At 38.2% G+C, this 22,768-nt stretch overlaps 1 protein-coding gene across 12 annotated transcripts in view; it reads right to left on the bottom strand.

Annotated features, from left to right (window-relative positions):
- NRIP1 (nuclear receptor interacting protein 1) overlaps positions 1-22,768 on the bottom strand; it is a 139,353-nt gene that overhangs the window by 46,323 nt on the left and 70,262 nt on the right. For all 12 annotated transcript variants that reach the window (XM_062622102.1, XM_062622104.1, XM_062622101.1 and 9 more), the window contains one exon: positions 20,895-20,979. The gene's annotated coding sequence lies outside the window, so the exon portion shown is untranslated. The remainder of the gene's footprint in view (positions 1-20,894; positions 20,980-22,768) is intronic.

The raw sequence follows: 22,768 nt of genomic DNA on the forward strand, positions 1-22,768 counted from the left end.
TTATTTATTTATGAGTTCTGCAGCATAAACAAAATTCTCAAATCCCTGAAGTAATAAAAGCAGATTTGTATAGCTATGATTAAAACAAGTGAAAGAATGGTAACATCTGCATATTACTTACAGTCCAAACAAAGAATTAAAACTGAACTCAAAACATGAGTTCTTGTGTTTTATGTGGCCCTATTCAACAATACAGCAGAACAGTCTAATTTCACCCAGGAAGCAGCTTCAACAAATACCGTTTACTTTTCATGACCCACCAAGCACATGCTAGATGATTTACAGGTAAGCACCAAGCCCATCACCAGAATGTACACTCTGTTCTCCAGTAATAGTGTCCCTGTGGAGCTCACTGCCTGACCACTTGTCATATCTACACACGTTCAGCTGTAAATCAATCACTGCTAGATGGGGGCAATTCAATGGGCTACTACTTCCAGCTCTTTGAAGATGCTTGCTGCTCCAGAGCTGGGTAAACTATGCATGTGCTCACATCTTCCCAGTGAGGCTGCAAGACTCAGCCTCATAGCTCAACCAACCGCTGTTCTCCATTTACACTGACACTAGAAGAGCAAGGATTCACATGGGTTTGCTTCTGCTGCCATTAAGAGATGGCATAAAGACGATGCCCTTCAATGCTTCAGCATGTACTATTTGCCCTACCTGGGAAGATCTCTGGATGCCCTGGAATGCCAACTTCCATTTTGAAAAGGCATTGAGTCTTTACTCAACTAGGATGGAGGGCATCTGACGCTTAACCACAAGCCATAATAACAGAGCGCCCTAGTCTTTCCATTCTCAGATGTGGATGCCAAGCCAGAATTCACTTGACCAAATAAAGATGTTTACAATGTAGGTGTCTGTATCTGAGCAGGTCATTATTAGTCTCCCTTTACAGCCCATGGGAAGAATCAGGCTCTTCTACTGGATTCATCCTATAGCATATGCCTAAAGGAGGTCAAATGAAACACACCCTGAAAGTGCCTGTTTCTGTTCTCTGCTTCAAAGAGCTCTGCAGGGTTCCTGTTTCTCTTTGCTCACCATGTATAGGGCCTCCCCCCCATTCCAGTGCAGTAGACATCTATAACACAGACAAGAAATCCCATGCTATACCCTAACACCACCTTAAACTTTAAGAATCAGTAACAAAACACTGATAGCGTAAGTTCTTGGAGTTTGCCACTCAGTACAGTGGATGCCTGCTAATGGGGAACACCAGTCCTTCACATAACTGCTTTTAGTTACATGACACCAATCAGCATGTTTATTTCAACACATCCAGCGGCTTGCACTTATGCTTTCAGTACTTTCCCCTCAGATGTCACAAGAATTGCCTCACTCTGGGTAGTAAATGCTTCTCATTAGCACAGCAACTTCCTCTGTTCATTACCAATCTTCAAAAAAGGCTTAGCTAAAGATCCTCCCCCCTTTAGGTGTGACCTATATATTTAAGTTTTCAATTTCTTAAGTCTTTTTCCTTTCGTTCTAAATATAAAAAAGATAAAATAAATCCAAAATGTGCTGAAACCAGTGAATCTTCAGTTAATTTTGAAACAAGTCACAGTATTTTTTGTTTCCTAACCTTTTCTAGAATGAATTAACTTTTTCCTCATTTCTGATCTCTTGAATTGTCATAAACCATACTGCCGAAGTTCTCTGACTAGAAAATGGTTAAAACACGCTCAAGAAATGAAGGTGGTTAAATTTCTTCTATCCTGTCCAAAGCAGACATGCAAGCTGAACTCTTTCAGCCTGCAGGACCAGGCAGTCTCACCTGAAAAAAAAGAGGCACAATGTAGCTGTACTGTTAGAAATTGGTCTCAGCTCCCTGAACTAAAGTTCAGGGCTTTAGCTCAAATTTATCTCACCTCTTGCTCCCTCATATCCTTCCATAACCATAGCCATCTTGGTTGGCTGCTGGGTATTTGTCAATAAATGTTCAGACATCTCCCAGCAGTTGTAAGATAACAGAGCTTTTCCAGGCCTAGCATTTGTATTCCAACACTTTAGTCCAGGTTTGGTACAAAGTCATCATGGAGAACTCCAGACAAAACCCTTCCTTCCCAAAATTACTTTGTCCCTGAACATTTTTCTTCACTCAACTGACCAACCTCGTCTGAAATTGCAAGGTTAGGAAAAAAAAAAGCATGAAACACCTTCTCATGGGGTAAAGCAGGCCTTATTACAGTCTTTTCGGCTGTGAGGCCTGGGGAGGGTACTTTAAGCTTAAAGGAACTGGCAACGGTTTTAATGGTTTCACAAATCTCGTTTCCCAGCAGGAAGCAAGCTTTCTGTGCCTGGCAGCAACTATAGAGTCTTCCACAAAGCTGAAAGAAACCAGCACTTATCTAAATTTAACTTGCCATACTTTCAAACTGGTCTGTGTGAGGAAACGTCTTTTGCTTTCATTTCATGCAAAACGTTCAATTAAATCCTCTCAGGAAAAAAAAAGCCCTTTTATGTAGAAAGGCATGTATGCTATTTTTTCTTTAATACATATTTCATTTGTCTTCCCACATGGCTCAAGTGGAAAAAAATCTTTGCGTAGTGATTATAAACCCACATTAACCTGCTTTTCTTCAGTGGCAAAGGAGAACAGGAGAAACACTGAACAATTCCTCATCTCCATAGGCAAAGAAACAAGATAAGCCTGGCACTGAGCCAGCCCTGCAAGCAGACTCTAGCAGACCCAGTTGGGAGTGCATTCCCCAGTGAAAAGTCCTTCTCGAAGAACTTCCTGCCAATGGCTACTTGACATTAAAAACGAGCATGATCTAGGTCAAGTATCCTGGTTGACATTAATTGCTACGTTGGATCACAAAAGCAGGCAGCCTCTCAGCTGGAGCTCAAGTCATGTTAAGCTTAAAAGCAAATCAAGGCCAAAACCTTGACTTGTACCCAGAAGCCAAAAGGAAGCCAATGCAGCTGCTGAAGAACTGCCTGAGTGTGTTCCTACCACCCATGCCCTCTCTGCACAGGCAGCTGCCTACTTCTCAGGGTGAAGCTTGGTAGTACTGATCAAGCGCGGCCTCTAGAACAGGCTAGCCTGCAGCCTCACACAGACGTTGCAAAGTCAGACTGCTTCCATGACATGGAACCCCCCCAAGTACCCTTTTCTGTGTCCTTATGCAGAAGGCTGGAAGACTGCTGGCTGTACATATCTCAAAGCCAGCAAGTTACAAAACATTTTTATATAAGAGGACAGATGAAACACTCCAGTTACAGTAAAGTAGTACCTCCTGACTTTAGTGCTTTACCTCTGTTTGCTCCTACTTTTATTTCTACATATTCTGAAGACAAAGCATGTGCAATGTCCAACTGGAAAAGAAAGATGACCTGGAAAAGCAAGTCATCTTTTCAATGACAAAAGCACAAGAGCAGGTGACTCCCAGTTACCCAGCAAAGTCAACCAGTGCTTCAGAACAGAGTGTTGCCTGAAAACAGAATTAAAACCAAACAAAAACTCAAATATATGAACACAAAAAGCATAAAACACCCCTCCCCCTCCAGAAAAAAACCCTGCCCAAAATCTAACCAACCAACCCCCCCCCAAAAAAAGCTAAACAAACAACCCTTCCCCCCAAAAACCAAACAAACAAAAACAAAAACAAAAAAAAAAAAAAAAAAAACCAGAAAAACTCCAAACCAAGCAAATAAAGCCCAAAACAACCCAACTCCTCCCAGAGAAAAGGACTGCCTTTTTCCTTCTTTGGTTTTTTTTTAAGTCACACTCAGGAACTGCTCATGTTGAAGGTATCTCTTTCCACATATCCTTCCAGCTATTTCCAAAATATTACTTATAACAGATGAAGAAAATGTTAAGCTACATAATGAGTTCATGTAAAGAAGAGGCAATGCCACAACCCCTCGCAATTAATGTATCTTCAAAGCTACAGCTGAAACAAAACAACCACGCACTCATCTTGCTTATCCACACAGCTTTTCAAGGCCAACACAACCTTTTCTACAAGACATAAAAGGAAAGATTAATTTTTAAACAGTAAAAGATGAAAATATATATTTTGTACTCCATAACTCATAGCAAGTTTTCAAATTGTGATCAATATTTTTCTTTGCATTTAAACATTGCTGAATCTTAATGCTTTTCATTTGTCCAAATGCCAGAAAGAAATAATTTTGTTATAGATAACTATATTAGAATCTGACTGTAGCTTTTTAAGTTCCCTGCAAACCAATATGGGTTAAGAGCCCACCATCTGTATTGTTACAAAAACTTCTTTACAGTGCTGTAACACAATAGCTTAAGCAACAGACCCTGAGCTAATACTTATCATACAACCTCCTAACTACATGTGGACCCGAGCACAGCTGGAAAACCAGAAGTCTACAGCAAGTCCAACAATACCTGCATTATTTTATTGAAACATTTAAGAACATAGGTGTCAAAATATGTTTTTCAAAAAAGGAAGTTTATCTGGAAGCAGTAATTTATTAATCAAGCCAACTATTTGGCACTTACAGCACATGCAGTACTGTGGACCATCAACAGCTCAGTGAGCCCAATGACAACACAAAACCAAGCTCTTTAGTCAGTGAAGATACCCGACACTTTGTCCAAATTTGTGATAATAATTTTAGGCCAAGTGCAAAACTGCAGCAAAGATCATTTTCTAAAAATCTAACCAGTGCCATTTTGAAAAAATCCCAAAACACCACAAGAAAACACCCAAAACATAAACCCAAACATACCAAAAAACCCAACCTAAAACATAATGCTTTAAAAATACTATTTATTTTTCCCCGATACAGTGCATACTGCTCAAGACCCAGGTATGGCATAAAATGTTAAAATATGGCAAAAGCCAAATTTATCTGCAGAGTACTTATTATAGTAAGTACACAGCATTTCTCAACATAAGTCAACAGAAATCATTACAGTCTGCCTCCATTACTGAGGGAAAGCCTGGTGAATTTCCCAGTGATTACGAACTACAGCAGATCTTTACCTTACTCATTGTGGACATTTGGAAAAGGCTCTTCACTGAGAGCATAGCTGGTCACTGGAACAGGCTCCCCAGGGAAGCTGCCACAGCATCAAGCCTATCAGAGTTCAAAGAGCATGCGGACAATGCTCTCGGTCATACATTTTAGTTTCACGTAGTCCTGTGAGGAACAGGGAAGCGGACTTGATGACCCCCGAGTCCCTGCCAACCCAAGGTATTCCATTTTTATACCATATTTGCCATCAACAAAATGTTAATAAACTATTAATACTTTTCAAGAGACTTTTTTGATTTTGAAAATAACCTTTTCTGTTCTTTCATTCATATAAGGACACCAGTACTTTGTGACAGGTCTCCTACAGTCTTCAGAGCAAAGCTCTGGAAACATTAGATATTGAACAGGTATTACATACACAAATGCCTAATGCAGACAACAGCTGCAGAGACTGAAGACTGATGGCAGGAATAAAGAATACCAACCAGCAAGTCCAACTTCTGCATTAAAGGGAAAGTGGCCTTTACTCAATCTTGTTACATGTGGCAGCCAGCTACATCCAAGTCATCCATAGGAGAATAGACGAAGGCTTCACTCTGCCTTTGCACAGATTGGAATTGCTTTTCTGCATTAAGCAGAGAACCAAAACATAAAGACTATCCAGGACCCCTTAAAATGGCTAGAAAGGTGGAAAAGGTTTTCTTAATTCAGTGCATTCACACTGAACACGCTACGCAATACTTGAAACCACAACACATACAACTCCACGTTTCCCTCTGCAATACACCTCTTTGGAAGTGCCTGTTTCAGCTCACAGATTTATTAGTTTAGAACAATCTAATCCCAGAGACCCCTACCTTCATCTCTGTCCTGCTGCAGTAAGCAATGCTTCTATACCACATGCACACAAAAAATGGGAGAGCATTTAAGGGACATTGTTACAATGAGTTGCTAATAAAATGTTGGGGAGTTAAACAAAATGCTTGGCTTTTAGCAGCGGGGAAGCTATAGTCTTCCAAAACACTTTGCTATGAATATGCCACCAGCAATTCTAGACAAATTTAAGTACAGAATTAATTCCTATATAAAATACTTTTATTACCTGAGAAACAGACACTGCTTGCTTTTGCATACCTCCCTAAGAACATTACTTTTGTTAAAACAGCATGTTTTCTGAGCTATTAAATAAACTGACACACACTTAATTTTTTTTTGTTTGCTTTTCTTTTTTTTTCCCCTAAAACACAAAACCTATAAAACGGCAAACTAAAAAACATTTTATTTTCTCTACTTACTAATAATTCAGTTTGGCTATTAGCTAAGAACGTTTTTGTGTTTCTGGGTCAGACAAGTCTTTTGAACCTGAACTTACAAAATTAGATCTGCATCTTGTGATTGACGCCTCCTTATCCAAATTATACTAACATTTTCATGTGTGCCTACTGTTTCTGGTACAGAGTATTTTCGGATCACAGAAAGGCCTGTCAGTTGACACAGGACTTTCATAAGGTCATTTTAGGCAAACCTGTAAATAATTTAAGGCCTGTCCTCTTCACCTGTTCTTATAAAACTTAGAGGAAATGAATGGTCTTCATAAATTCAACTTCTTTTTGTTTGTCTTTTTTGTTTGTTGTTGACTTTTTTTGTGTGTGTGCAAATTAGATTATCCAATGCATAAGTAAGCTACTGTGGTAATATGCACCTTTTCATACAGCATTAGGCTAGTCACTTATTAGCCATAGTACACAGCTGTGGTTTATGGAATACATATGAGTCAGGCTAGTGATTTAATAAAATTTCCTTTGACAAAACTGTAATAAGAGTATCTCATAAGACTGATACAAAACCATTCTCTACTTAAATACCTGATTATTTTTTTTCTTTACTTTGGAGAGCTGCTAAAATAAAGCGGGGTGGAACAGAAAGCTTCCAGTCTCCTGGAAGGAAACACTCTTCTTGTTCAGAGAATTACCTAAAATACGTAACTAGTGTTTTTTTTATTAATCTCTTGTTGCTGTTCTTAATCATGTGCCTATAGGCTCCAGTGAGCCTACTGGGGAGTCAGCATTAAAGAAAATTAAAGAAAGATTGCCACTTCCAGTCCCCAGCTTTGCTTCTACTTGTGCCCTTGTGCAAATCTTCCCTTAGGTATTCTCCTCCTCCTCCACCAACACTTTGATCAGCAACAACAATCTCTTCCCTGACCCTGCAGTAAACTGGCTAAGGTAATGAAGATGGCACACACATTTGTATTTTTAATAGGACAAATAACTGCGTCTCCTTAAATTGCTCCCAACAGAGTAATACCACTGTCTCTGCCTGTACCAGTATTGTGCAAGGACTGATGGGCCAGGGATAGGACTTCCCAGCTCAGTGAAACCAATCTGCAATATTAATCTGTGTACTTGGTCGTTATAGGTAAGGATTTACTCTTGCTGTTCTTTTGTATTTCCCCATCTAATTAAGTGAATATGCCCAAGCCTTCCCTCACATATGCAACATCTCCCTTCTGTGCAAGCAAAATCTCACGATTGGACACTGGTTTTAAAATTAAATTGATTAGCAGATTTGCATGACTGCCACTGATAATAACTTTGAATGCCAACTGTATCAGCTGTATATACACGTAACAGAATATTTGCCTCTATATGGTCAAGCAAGAGAAGTACTTCAATCCTGAGGACTAAAACACAGGGCAGGTTCTTGCTGCCTTCTGATCTTTAATTTAATCTAATCTAGTAAGAGAAAAAAGAACAAACAATAAACCCACAAAATAAGAATATTTATTCTATTTCTTCCTGAAAGAAGACTCCGCCTCATGAGAGGGTTACCTGTTATCTTACCTCGTCTTAGTTTTGTCCCAAACTAATCCACAGGCAAGTCTAATACAAGGCACTGCTAGGAAGATGGTGCCATTCTTTCTAGTTTTTTCAATCATCCTTTCTTTTATTTTATTTTACTGTACTGTTAAATAATGCCTCCATGCATTACATGCATTACAACCAAGTGTTTTGTCAGTGCTATACTGAATATCCACCCAGGAATGCTGGCATAAGCCTGTAGGGCTCCGAGATGGGGTATACTTTTGCCACAGATCTCCCTTCTGGATGCTCTGGCAAATTTAAGTCCCCACATTTTAGTCCCATACCTGTAAAATTTTAGCAGTCCCATTCTTACCCTGTTGTAGTGTGTTCATGTGGTTTTATACTCCAAAACATAGTGAAGTGCTACTTCTAGCTACAATTTTTGTGTTCCTGTATTACAAAAACTATCATTAGCATATGAGTTAGATGGGGGAGAGGGGGAAGTGAGGGAAGGGGGGAAATGATCACTTTTTTCGTGGATATAATCTACTCCTTCCAGCAAAACAAAGCAAAAATAACCAAGCCATCAACTCACAGGAGACCCTACAGTTGCACTAATTTTCACAATTTCCTCTAGAAACAGGGCACAGTATGGTTAAAGGACTGATTGTCCTCCTTGGAAAAGATGTATTTACTGTGATACAGCTATTAAAAGGAACAACTAAAGTAAATGTTAGTTAGCAGATTAAAAGAAAAAAAAAAAAAGAAAAGAAAAAGAAGTGTTAACTGTTTGGTTATAAATTCAGCATTTACCTCTAGCAAAAGAGCTCATTTTCTGAAGGCAGCAGGGCTATTTCCCCTACACTTGGGTGTGTTCCACTTTGATGTTCTCCCACACTCCGTGTCAAAACTTACAAGAACAGGAAGCAGCCAAAGCAAACCAAGACACATTTCCCTCATAGGAATTAATATTTCTAATTCCCATGGAATTAATATTTTTAAGCATCATGAATGTGTAATTTGGCATGTTGAAAGAGATGCATACAGCTATCCCTTTAAAAAGCCTCTTTTTATGGGGGGGCCAAAAACTTTTATGTTCTTTTTCTCACAGGTCTATGTTCACATACTCTAGCCTATTTTTAGAATGTCCTTCCTAGATTAATTTTTAAACTCAAGTCTGGATACTTTTTGCCCTCTCTCTGCCCAGATACCCCTGTTGAGCCCGTTCCACTGCTGGAGACGGCAAGGACATGGAAGTCAGCCTGACACAGGTTTACATGCCACCCTTTCCCAATAAGGGCAGAAAAACCAAGATGGGCAGAGTCACCCTTGTACACAAGAACAGGGCATAGCACTTACAGGCCAAGATCTGTAACTTCCAACAGCATGCATGCTATTATATGCACTTTCTGCCACAGTAGGTGACACAAAGCCATCTAATTAAATGCTGAAAGGCTTAAAAGAAGAAAACAGTACTGTTCCCAAACTTTTCCGTAAAAGCGTATAAATAAGCATAACTCTCTTCATTCAAGGGAGCCAGCCCAAGCTTAGGCTTAACAGTATCTCTACAGAATAACCCCACCACAGACTTTATACTATAAATATGTAACTAAGCCTTCTGGCATTTTTCTCTTGACTAAATATAATTTAACTTCTATAGGTTTAGCTATGCCTGATACTGCTCACAAACGTGACAATTTTAATTGAAGTAAGTCTGTTTATGTATTTTTATTTAGAAGGGTCTTGTACCTGAAAGCCTGTATGCAACACACATCTTTTGAAAGGAAGAAAGACTTCAGACAACCAGTGGTGACAGTGTGAACTATTTAAGGAAGAAGTAAGCTGTGTTAGACTACGCCAGGTCTTTCCATTCTACTTGCAAACAGCTGGAAAAAAACATAGAACTCTAACGGTGATAGAAAGGGGTTAAGGAATTTAGCTAGCTATTTCACATAAGCTAACCAATGAGCTATATCTGCAGAGCAGAACTCAAGCAGCCACTGACAGATGTTAAAGCCCCTCCCCAGAGCTGGGAGGTACAGTATGGATCTGTTCATTTTCCTGCATAGATCTACTATATAATTTTGGTTACATGTCACATTTTGCTAGTTTTCCACTTGTGATGGTTCATGCCCTAGACTGGCTGCCAGGCTCAGAGCAGTCCAACACCACATATATTTAAAAACTTATTTTATCTCATAAAACATGCTTTAAAGTTCTTAATGCAATGAACAACAACAACAAAAAAGGGGGTGTGTGATGTATGTGTGCAGAGCAGACGCTGCAAATCCTGTGTGATGATGATAGCACATACAACAAGCTAGAACACCCAAGCGTTTACCTTTTACACTATATCAGAGTTAAACAACTTTCTCCCAGAAGCATTCTCAGATACACAAGAGCAGCATGTTTTCCCACAGGTCTCTAGCTGTCTGTAGTCTCAGGAAGGAGCAAACCCCATGGTCTGAAGGGCACTGACAGGGCTCATAAGCCACACAATGCTCCTGTCAGCTCTTCTTCCTTTTGAGACAGTTTCAGAGTGCTCCAGAAGCCTTGCGTAGAGTTCCTATTGCTAAAGCGCATTTCACACAGCACCTTCCCCTCTGCTATAGCATTTCCCTCCACAACTGCTCTTCCCTCTAAACTGTTAAACCAGTTGCAAAATTAAAGAATACTCAACCTAGCCCAAAGGGATTATTCAAAATTCCCATCATCCACACAGTGTTAACTAACAGATTTGTTTCATGAAGACCTTCCCCTCTTGCCCAGAAAGACAGAGAAAAAGGCAAGTTACAAAGAAGTTAAGGTGCCAAATTATGGTGATACCCTCAATTCTTGAATAAGTGGTATTTCCAGTGACACAAGTAATGATATTCCAAGTATTCAGGACTAGTAAGCCTTGGAATCTCTACTGCATTCCCACATGTATCACATCAGGAGGCTTTCCCAGAAACTAAGGATGCGATTTTTTTTCCTACATCTCTGAAGTACACACACTTCCTAGACTCAACTCATTCTCCAGCTTATCCATCCTCACTCTCCTTTTCATTCAGAAAAAATAAATACTGGGTTTGCCTTTGGAGTAGGACAGCTCAGATATCTTTTCCTCTACATATGTTTAAGACAGGCCAAACTTCAATTCATAGCTTTGCTTTTCATCAGTTTGATCCTCCACTATGCCCACAGACAATGCCTGATAATGATTGCCAAGCAACATATTGAAACCAATTACCAAATCTATTGCACCCATGGAAGGGAAAGGGCATGGGTATTATCACTAAGCACAGAAGTACTGATATTTTTTTTTTTTAATTAAAAAAATGCTTTCCAGTATATTCAGATTCTTCAAGACCAACGTATTTAAATAAAAATGTTCATCTTAAACCAAGGTCCTCAAATAATTCCAAACCCATAGTTGACATTAGATCAGACTTTAATTACTTATGCACATTGTCACAAGGAGTGGCAAACAGCACTTGTAAACTGAGAGGAAGCTATGCCCACAGACCACAGTGCATCCAGGTATTCCGTACTGGCTAAATCCAATGGGAGACAAGCCTCCAAAATGCACCATTGTCACTGAACAACTAACATTTAAACCGCTTATGCATTTCTAGAAGAGAATGTTTTATGCACGCATTACACATGAGCAATCTGCAAAGACTAAACAGCACACACAAAATAACCAAAGAGAATTAATAAAAGCATATGTAAGATACTACACTTTTTTTCTCCTCCTGTGATCTCATTTTAGTAATTCACAGTTATTTCTACGTATTTTAAGTGCCTCATTTGTAAATAATGAATAAAGGAATACAGTGCTGGAACACACCATTAGTGCATGTATGGGGACTCATCATTCAGAAATGTGAGTTAATGAATTATGTTTATTTATACATTTTTTATATTGTCTAAGTGATTAAATCAAAACAGAAAATCATAAGAATATCTGCCCTTAATTAGTAAGATTGTTTATGCAGGCTGAAAGGTAAGCATGTGTTTCTCCATCTCATTTTTATTTATTACAGATGAAGAGCATTGCATTATTTGTACTCTTCAAATCATGAAAGCATACAAAATAATCACATCCCCCAAGACTTCTAACACTACAGTTTCCCCTCCCCCTAATTTCATCACTACAATTTCAATTATGTCATAAGGTGGCTCTCTGCCCTAGTTCTTCCAAGCATGAATGAATGAGGCCATTTGACAGAGGTCTTAAATACAGAATCCAAATTAGGATTAAAAACCAAAAACAAACAAAAAAACCCAACCAAATAAACACCCCCCCCCCCCCCCCCAAAAAAAAAAAAGACCCCCACCAAAACAAACAAGCCCACAACACACAAAAAGCCACCCCACTCTATGTGCTTTATCCCCAGGACAGCACTACAGTTGTTCCAGTCTCAGGAGCATTTGGTGTTTCTAGTATCACCATCTCTAATATACCCTTTATCACATGCCCTTTCAGTAGTCTTTCATCTATCTATGGTGTTGATACTAAGGCACAATAACTGCAATATTCAGGAATATTTCAGTACATTACATCACTTTTCTGGAATATTTAACCAACCACTGCTATTTCTACAATATAGCGCATCGTGTCAGAGTTTGCCAAATTCTGCAGATGATCTCCATGTGACATGAGCAAGTTTAACAAAAACAGCCAACTATTTTTTTCACAGAAATAAACCGTATCATACACATGGCACATCTGCATTTCCAAGCAACTCTTTTTGCTCAGCAAGGAAGAGCAGCAGGTGAGGAGACAACACCATTATGCCATCCCACCACAAAGATGGGACCCTCTGCAGATGGATGGAGAAGGTCATGAGGGTCAGTAGCACTGACACACAAATTTGACAAAGTCCACTTGCCACAGCATCAAGCAATAAGCTAACAAGGATTAGATCAGATAGCAGATCTACAATTGTTTATAGCCCATGACTCAACTTTCTCTCCTGTACAGTGACCTTTAAGGACAACAGGAAAAGAAGAGGGGCATCCTTGTATGTTAAATTCAAACAATCCATTATCCAAGAGAGTAACTGACATCTCAGTCTCCAAACCTACTTAAGGACCAGAACAGCAACAGTCTACGACGTCCCCAAAAGGGCTGTAACAGAAGAAATTTTATTGTTTCCTTGCTCCTGGTATCTTGTGAAGCATGCGCAATTTTCCTCAAAAAAGTAACAACCAAGTCATAAGGTAGGAGACACAGAAATAGCATGATCATCAGCACAAAGAGGATATTTTAAGACCTCCTTCAATGCTTAAGTTCAGTTTTGCAGAGACAAAATATAGCTGGTATTTGCCTAGGCAAAGCTCTGAGGACATCAGAGCTAGAGGAACCATGCATCATTGTAACCCAAAAAACTCAGGATTACCCCAAAAGTAGCATCCAAATACTGTTCATCTCCTCTACTTCACATCAGAATTCCTGGAAAACAAAACCAGAGCAAGGTAATGCAGAAATGAAATTGCTTGGAGAGCCTGAAGGGCACACTGAACAGACTCTTTTTCCATTAACAGAATTCACAGTAGAAAATGAATAATGATAATACTTGAGGTCCAGAAGATAAAGTTTGGGAACTGGCCTTTTACGCATTTCAGATAAAAAGCCAGTTTGGTCATACGCATGCCAAGATAGCCTTGAGGAGATGACAAACTAGATGACAAACTTTAAAAAGAAAAGAAGTTTGTGAGCAGCCACGCAGGACAGCAGTGTTGAAGAGCTAGATCCAAAAAACAGGATCAAACTTTCGTGTTTGACATCACAAACCAAAGACAAGGCAGAGTTCAGTAAACAGTAAATGTGATTCTGCACAACCTTGTTATCTCTTCATCTTGGCAGTTAAACCTATGTGAGGGAGTGCAAAGAGGTTACAAAATGCTATCAGCACAGTTTATTAAACGTTCCTTTTGCATTTATTTTATAGCAGGATAAAACTTCAGGTAGCAGAGAATGAAACACCGGTAAGTTAAGAGGACCAGGACAGATTCTTGAGAAATCCCTGACCTCCATCAGCAAGGGGAAATATTTGAGAATTTTTGCACTCTTACTTGGCCACTGTTGGGCAGGTCAGAACAGATTTGCTCTTAACACAGTAGCAAAAGCAAATGGCAAAGACACAAATTCTTCCCTTCCAGATAAATACGGCCTGAAGTAACAACGCGTATTTCCAGGTGGTTTGTCTTTCTACCCCACAACCATTCATTACTACTCCATTATTCTGGGAATTCTGGGAGTTTAATTTACAATCTTGGAATTCAGGTGAAATTTTGGCCTTACTGAAGTCAACAGTACGTTCCTTCAAATTTCAAAGGTAAAGGATTTTATGTTTATCTGTGGTGTTCCTACACCCCACCTCTTCACCCTCCTTTTAGATCATTATATTCAGATTTTGAACTTCAGCTCCTTTTCACATCTCACCCAAGAGATTTTGCTTCTCTCTTCTGAAAGCATCTTTAGTTCACTTCAAGTTATGATTGTCGTTATGACTTCAAGAAAAACCAAACTGTTGTCCTACCTGCACATTTAATAAGCACAGAGTAGGACATGAAGCCTTCAGCTCTTACAAAAATGAGAGAGGAAGGACGTTCTTGCTTAGTAGTTATAGGGTATCTCCAGAAGCTACAAACAGTCCAATAAGACTATTTATTGAATTAACCAGGCAAGCAATTTTTTTCCACAATGATAAGCAAAACAATTATATTCAAAGTTGACAGCTACAGATGAGAAAATACAGGCCTAGGTCCTGTTTTTTCTATTGCCTGAGAAACTAAGGCAGAAACAAGTAGCTTGCTGCTCTTCTCTTATGTTTTCCACCACTTTTTCACTTTATTTCAGCAGCAGTGGGAATAAGGACAAAAGCAACAGCAAAGAACAAAGCATGAATCCCATTCTTGCAAAAAGAGGGAGGGGGAACAAAAGGCAGAAGTGGATAGACTACTTATAGCAATTATTGTAAAGTATTTTTGCACTTCCTTCCTTAATGTAGCCCCTTTCCTACAAGAAAGTCTGGCAATAGTTCTGAGAGGTTCCCTTTGTAGGACGAGGAAAACGGAAAACTGTAATAAGACTATGCAATGAAGATAAATTTTCCCAATAAATGCAAGCTAAAGGAAACACATGGAGGTCAAATAAAACTATTATTTGGCTTTTCAAACACTATTTTCTTCATCTGCTAAATAGTAACATTATGAAGCCATTTTAGACAGTAAAGTTTCACCTTATATTAACCTTCCATATTAAGTAAACAAACCTTTCTAGCCAATAAGCATCTCTGTGAACTCTCCAAGATGATAAGCAATACCTTAATTACACTCATTTACATGACTTTGAAATCGTTCCAGACCAAAGTCATCAACTACAAGGTCAAAGAGTGGGGAAATCTAAAATAAGGAGAAATCCACAGTCAGACAGTTCACACAAGCATATGGTGCAGCATCATTTTTACTCAGTTTGTAAAGGGTGAGGGATACCAACCAAGTGCTTGTCTTCTCACCAATTACCTGAAAAAAACAAATCTCTGAAACACCGAAGACTGCAACTGTATTTTTATCTTTTTTGAAGACTATCTGAAGTTGAAAACAATGGACACTTCAGAATTGTTTTTAATGCCTCATGGCCAGTCAAGCTGTATGAATACCTTACACAAATATTTTACCATATTCTAACTGAAAGGCGCAATGCAAAAGCGATATTAAAAAAAAAGAAAAAAACCCCACAGCTGATTCACTGGCCATAACAGAACATTTGATAGCCCTGTTATATTCAGTAATGTTATACTGTTTTGCTGAGATTTATTCAGTGATGGAATGGTAGAAAAGAAGCCATCATACTGACTCCACATCACTGAGCTTCATGAAATGTGCAGACTCACAGAGAAGCCCAAACCCAATAAAAATGACTACCTAGACTTCCACTCTCATCAACAAAACTAGACCATATCCTTATGGGGGAAAAATATCCTGTATGAAGTCCTAAGTACAATCTCTAGCATACTACTTGAAAACATTTATTATTCTATTCATATTATGCTTAGATCAGGAAATGCTAATTACATTCAAGCAGCAATTATAAAGATTTTAACAATGACTGTTGTGAGACACTTCATAAAGTATGTTCTGCCTTGAAACAGCAGAAAAGCAGACACAGTGTCCATCCCACTCCCAAGATATTAGATAATGGCTTGGGTATGATCAATAGCAATCAGATTAGCCAAAAATATAGCATGCACACGCACTGCCCTAATGGATCATTTCAGGATTGTACTTCACGTATTATAAACATGAAAATATTACAAATATGCATATGTGAAAATCTAAAGTACAACTTTTGGATTTAGGCAATCCCATATCAATGCAGTGCAGCTGACAACATTTTCTTAGTGTTAAATTAGATAAATCTCCCTGCACCCTCACTTTATTAGCCAAGCACATTTTACACAACTCTCAAGCCAACAACCTTCTGCAATTTAAGTATGATAGAGTACAAGAGAAGCAATGAGTATTGTAAAATTTATGCTTGTTCACCTTCTCTCCCTACAGAGAAGGGCAAGATGTTTTTTTACGTAAATATGTATTAGATTCAAATAATTTAAATAGATATTATTCCATAGAGAACATGATGCTGCATATGCCCATTTCAGCTCCATGTTACTAAAGAAACCACAAGATAATGATGTTGCCTTGCTCATCCTAAAGGACACTGAAAATATTTCTGGGTATTTCCAAAAGAAGAGAATTCCATGGGGAAAAAAAAAAAAAAAAAGGAAAAACTAAGGTGGCTCTTACAAAATAAGATAAGGTGAAGACAAGTTACTCACAGATCACAAATCAGTAAAACTCAGGAACAGGCCACAGCTGTTATAGCAAACATATACGTCATGTATGTGGAGCAGTCTTTACAGTATCAATACCAAGTCATTACTACCTTCAAATTTTACTTTTATTTTCCTTTAAATGGAGGAAGGGAAAAACAACCATTGTTTGCAAGAAGAAAACGAAGAATTTTTAGACAGAAGACTGACTATAAAAATTAATGTAGGAATGCTAAATGCAAGATGCCAAATATTAATTTAATGCGGTTTAATTTCTCAGTTATAGTCAGCTATAAGTGTTACTGTTTGAACAGAGCAGAGAGAGAGAACAGGGAAAACAATGTCCTTTTTTCTTAAAAAAAAAAAAAAAAAGACAGCTTTAAGCATTACTTTTAAGTGTGCACATCTCTGTGCTTTTCAGAAAAGACAAAGGAAGTTAATCAGTATGTTACCACAAATTGCATTTATAGTTAACAATTTAATTCAAAAGTGTGTACTTATTTAAAGTGAAGAAGACTGTCACTGGTCTTGAAGCATTTGGGCCACAGTCACTTATGTTACAATACAGTCTGACCTCTACTTGATTTTAAAATAGGATAATCACCTTCAACTATGTATGAACCTTGAACATTATCAAAAACAGTTTTATTGCATCAACGATTTATTAATAGTCTTATATTAATAGTAATGTAACTTTGATTTTACAAAGTCATAAAGATGATGAGAAACACAGTCAAGACTCACTGTGCTATCTATTTTATTTTAGGCTTAGAAGGCAACCTCATAATGCAGTCACCGGAACTATCCAGAGAGTAACAGCTATACAGGAGAAAACAACAGAATACACATGCATCATCCCACTTCAACAATGGAGTGGGAAAGATACAGACAGCATAACGAAGTTAAGATAAATACCAAAATCTTTTAAAAGCTGAAATTCTCCTCTAGCTTACCATGCCTGGAACTGGAAAACCGCTCACGCTGAGGCAGGTAACCTCTGGACAAGCACATTAACAACAACTGCTAGAATGAAAAAGCGTGAGCCCTAAGGAGTAGCACACTCAGCTAGATACCCCTTCCAAGTGAAGCACTGGCAAGGGGCCAAATCCTACAGGCTCGCATTCAAAACAAACCTGAACCAAGAAGGAAGTGTTTCTCCCAAACCTTTCTGGTTCAAAACACTTGCCGCCACAGCAGCCCTGCTATGTTCTTTGTGTTGCACGGTCACTTTTATAGCTGTTAGCCCCATTACAACACAGTTAGCAGTTTAAACAAAGAGCAACTAAGAAAGTACAATATTCTATAACTGGCATTTATAGCATCGGCCTTGGACTTCTAATCTTTACCAGACAGGCACACAAATCAATCTATCAGCTCATAAAGGTATGCTTTTTAACCTCTAGAACAGATGGGATTGGCCAGAAACGTCTGGCATGTCAAACTGCTAATCACTGCTGCCCTTTGCACAAAATAACCCACTTAAGTTGAGGCATGGTTGCACTGTAACAGACATTAGTCTGTGGGAAACCCATTTAACTGTCACATACTCCTGCCACTCCTGCTCTCCCTTAATTAAGCCTAATGCCTTATGCTTTGACCTTTTGTTCTAGCCTATTAACCCTATCTAGTACAAGTTCAAATATGTTAAACTTAAGTTTGCTATAAAATATTAAATGTCAAGCTACAGACAGAATACGGGATGTTTCTCCACCCTGCAAGTTACCAATCCCTTCACCAGATTTCCTATGATGACAGAATGGAAGCACCGTGCTAGTCCCCAAAGACAAAATATACCCAAATTAATCAGCTAATCAGTTCCACAGCAAAAACATGGAGTTTCTTCTACTTGCACAGTCTACTTTTTCCTCTTCAGAGGAAGAAAAAAAAAAAAAAGTAGTGAAACTGTTGCAATTTCATATCCTCAGGCTTTCCGGTTTTATCCGACATGAAAAGCACATACTATCAGCCAAGATCACACTGCACTCATTTGTTGTTCTCCAAAACCTATCATTAAAAATAAGACTTAATTGGTATACAGTGACCAATACCTCCTCAATTAAAGGCTGCCTCTGCCAACCTTGCTCCCACTGAGTCACCACTTTGTTCTTACTACTTAGATGAGAATTAAAAACTAACCGTAAGTGTATCTTCAAGTGAGTTAAAGTTTCTCAGACTTGCATAAACTTAAACAAGGACATAAGTTACACATTTTAGATCGCTGTACATTATTTTCCTTTGCTGTAAACTCAAGCTTAGCAGCACTGTCTTCCCCACTGGTATCTCTTACTTCATGAAGGTTACACAGCATCAGTCTTCCCCTCTTGTATCTCTCACTTCATGAAGGTTACACAGCATCAGTAAGATCAACAGTTACATTTGTAAAGCAGCACTCTTCTGGAGAAAGACCACCATAATGGTCCAGAACTTAAGAAGTCTAATTCCAGTGACAAAACCATGATCAAGACATAACTCTACTTGACTTCTCATTAAAACTATTTACAATGCTATGCAATTCACACTTGTGTATCAACACACGTATTCTACAATTTGTACTTACAACCAACAAACCAACCTGTTCTCCAACACCTCCCCCAGAAAAACAATACTTAGCATGTAACTGTTTTATAATATTGGTTAGAAATGGAAAAGAAGAATGCAAGCTGTATCAGGATTACCAGCCATGTATACACTGACAAACAAGCTTTCTTAAATCTTTAGCTTAACCACCTCACTAGTAAATTTAATACCTGGTGCAAGACCCTCATTTACAGCTTACACTTCTGCAACTCTGACTAAATAGAACTGCTTCTGAACAGAGGTGACAATCTTGAAACAAATCTTTGAAGCACTTTAACTATTTCTGAAGATATGAAAGATTTGAAAAGCCTGTTGCCACAAAAGCCACTGTCTACTAAATTCTGTTAAGGCTGTATAAGTGACCATCTACTACTGATCACAACAATTCTCAAGTTGTAAATACGTACTTAATTAACGATGCTTTAATTCCAAAGTGCCTATCTTACTGATTCTGAGACCAGCAAGTAACATCATTAACTTCCTGTACAATTACTCAGACAACTAAGAAGTACTACAGCAATGCTAGACATTTGTTTTTAATTTTTCAGGAGTCAGATACAAAACATCATTGAGAGGGCAAGGGAGAAGGAACAGATCCCTCATCTTAATTTCCAAAACACTGATTCTGAATAAACCCAAATCTCCTCAGTTTAAAAAGTGCCAATATTTTCTAATTATTTCACTTTGCTACATTCTATTATGTTGAAGATACTCAAACTGAAGTACAGAAATGCTATACAACACTATATTCAAATGAAGTCAAGCAACACATGGATTTATTAAAAAAAAAAAAAAAAGAGAGAGATTTATCCTTGCATCTGCAATCTGTGTCATTGCGACAGATATGGGAAAAGTTTTGCAGGCTGGGACTTGGTGTGACCGCCTCCAGCTTCTAGACCTTCCCTACTAATGCTCACAAAAGTTGCCACTGGAGGGAATGCAAATGAGTCCTAAGAGAGACCAGAAACAAAACAACAACTGTTTGTCAACCATTACACGCCCAAATTGTATTCTTTATGCTCATCAGGATTCTCAAGTTCTTAAGCATGCATGTAGGCCCACCGAGTACAGCGGGGCTACTCAAGTGGATAAAATTACTCACAAACCAAAGTGCATATACATAAGCAATCACTGGACAACACTTGGGGAATTACTGCCCAGTATCAAAGAAAAATAGGATTTAGGAAAGGGGACCAAGGGAGCAGATCCAAACAAAATGACAGCAGTGCTAAATGTCTACAAGCCACTGTAATGTAATATCTAATAATGATTATACTGTGACAGTCCCTTGCCGCAGAAGCTCAATTTGGATCTGTTTTATTAAAAAAGTAAAAGAGATTGTAACACAGTAAATTTTATTTAATCTTCTCTTTCATTCTGAAATTATATGTAAATCAAATTGTTCTCTATTTAGCAGCTACCTCCTAAACAAGTAGGCTAAATCTTCAGGGTTTATCAGCAAATTCCACACAAAAGGTTCAAATGCTACAAAAATACTTATTTCTCCTTGATCAGTACACTCTAAAAAAAAAAAAAAAAAACAAACAAAACAAAATTAAAATAAAAAAATTCTTACAGTAAAAGAGGTGGATTAGCTTGAAAATTTATCACTTAAAACGTAATACTAAAAGGCTTGTACATAGCAGCCTGTTGCCCAACAGATTTGGCAAGAAAAAGCAGCAACCCCAAACCAATGAGACAAGGTAAATAACCCAGACAAATTATTTACCTTGAAAGCTGTCGCATCGGGAAAGCTCTTCCTTCAGGAGTCCAAGGATGCATTAATTTTCTTCCTTAACAATTCCATGCTTGATCTGAAAAAAAACCAGCAGAAATTACCCTATGAAAGTCCACACATTAATTTTTCATATCCAGTATACTTGTACTTTCTTATTGTTGGTGCAACAGAAAGCAATGCTTAAATGGCTAGTAAGAACGCCAAATAACATTTCTATTCCAGAAGAAAAACATAACTCCAAACTTCAGAAATCAAAGCCTCTCAAACAAAACCATCAGTAATACAAGTAGAAACAAACTGCATTGTCTAGACTTGTATTGACTAAGTCAACAGGATTTCTGCAAGAACAAAATCCATGTTCAACCGATTCCAAGCCACTCTCTTCATTCAAAAACCAGCTGTGACACAAAAGCCCTCCTTCCTATGCAGTAATAACTGCTTAACACTTCAAACTTGCACCTACAAACGTCAAAATCATAAAGAGCCCCTATTCTTTTAGATATATATACACACAAGGAAAAGAGCACAGTGTAACTGGTGAATGCAATGCTAAACACCGCAAAATTAGTTAGAAAAAAAATAAACCAGTAGAAATCACAATATTTATTTTTGATATGTTTAGGAATTATATAGTACATAATATTACAGTTATGTTATTCATCACAAGTACCACCTGAAAAATTCTTCTCACCACTTCTCTACGATTACTAAGTTTTGCTAAAAGATGCAAACTTACAGCTAGCCCAGATCATTGTTATTTGCACTGCTTTTGCCTTGTTCTTGTGACAAGCCACACTATTAAAGAATATGTTAAATCTTGTGTCACCAAGTTACCACCCAAACAGCACATTTATTACACAGAGTCAAATATAACTACAATAAAAATACATTTAAAGAAAAACAAACACCCCCCCAAACAAATGATGCATTAAAAAACATATATGTGTATATACATACATATATATATACACACACACATATAACACACACTTTTTCTCCTGTTTTGGCTTAACTTTCCCCTTCTCACAGTTCGCATAGCGAGAGCTCTCTCCTCTTTTCCACACCTTTAGCTTCTGTTCTCACAAAACTTGCATACAAAAGCTTTTTAAATACAGAATTTCTTTAGCATAGAGGACCCCACTGGTAGCTCTGGGCCCACAGGGTGGAGAGAGGCAGAGTGGGAAGCATGTGCACTGTGGACAGCCTTCAGCATTTCCCCTTGCCACAAAACTACCTCGGCTAATGCCAGCTTAGAGAAAAAACACCTAACTCTGACCACTGCAATGTGTTACATTAGGGAGGAGCCAATAAGAAAATATAGTAAATTAAATAATTAAAAAGAAAACCAAACAAACAAACAAAACCCAAACCACCAACAGGTGTTGAGAGATGGGTGGTCATCCAAAAGAAGACCTATTCAAAGCTTTGAAGTACATGAAATAACAGAGGCATGCTTGACTACTGCCAGCATCAAGACCTAACACAAGCAATAGAGCTAATTAAGCTGAAAAAAAGTAGTCAATACTCTGAAATACTACATGTAGACAGTATTTCAAATCTTTCCCCTATGCACACCACAAAATAAACAGAACAGTAGCAACCCTCAACATTTGGATTCAATTAAGGGGAAAAAAAAGCTATCATTGCAGTCAAAACAAACATGGAAATGATACGTAATGAAAGTGGTAATAAACATAGTTCAAAGCCTTTCCAATCCCATTTCACTGAAAGTGCAAACAAGCTGGATGTGAAATCTTTTGTGACCAAAGGAAAAATGGGAGAAGAGGTCCCTCAGAGCAGAAGGAAGCAGCACTTAAAAATATATATTCACCTTTTCAAGTCACACTGATTTGAGAAAAAGTTAG

The sequence above is a fragment of the Pezoporus occidentalis genome, unplaced genomic scaffold (genome assembly GCF_034315485.1).
Source record: "Pezoporus occidentalis ecotype Australia unplaced genomic scaffold, CSIRO_AGI_Poc_V1 ctg24, whole genome shotgun sequence".
Taxonomy (NCBI): Eukaryota; Metazoa; Chordata; class Aves; order Psittaciformes; family Psittacidae; genus Pezoporus; species Pezoporus occidentalis.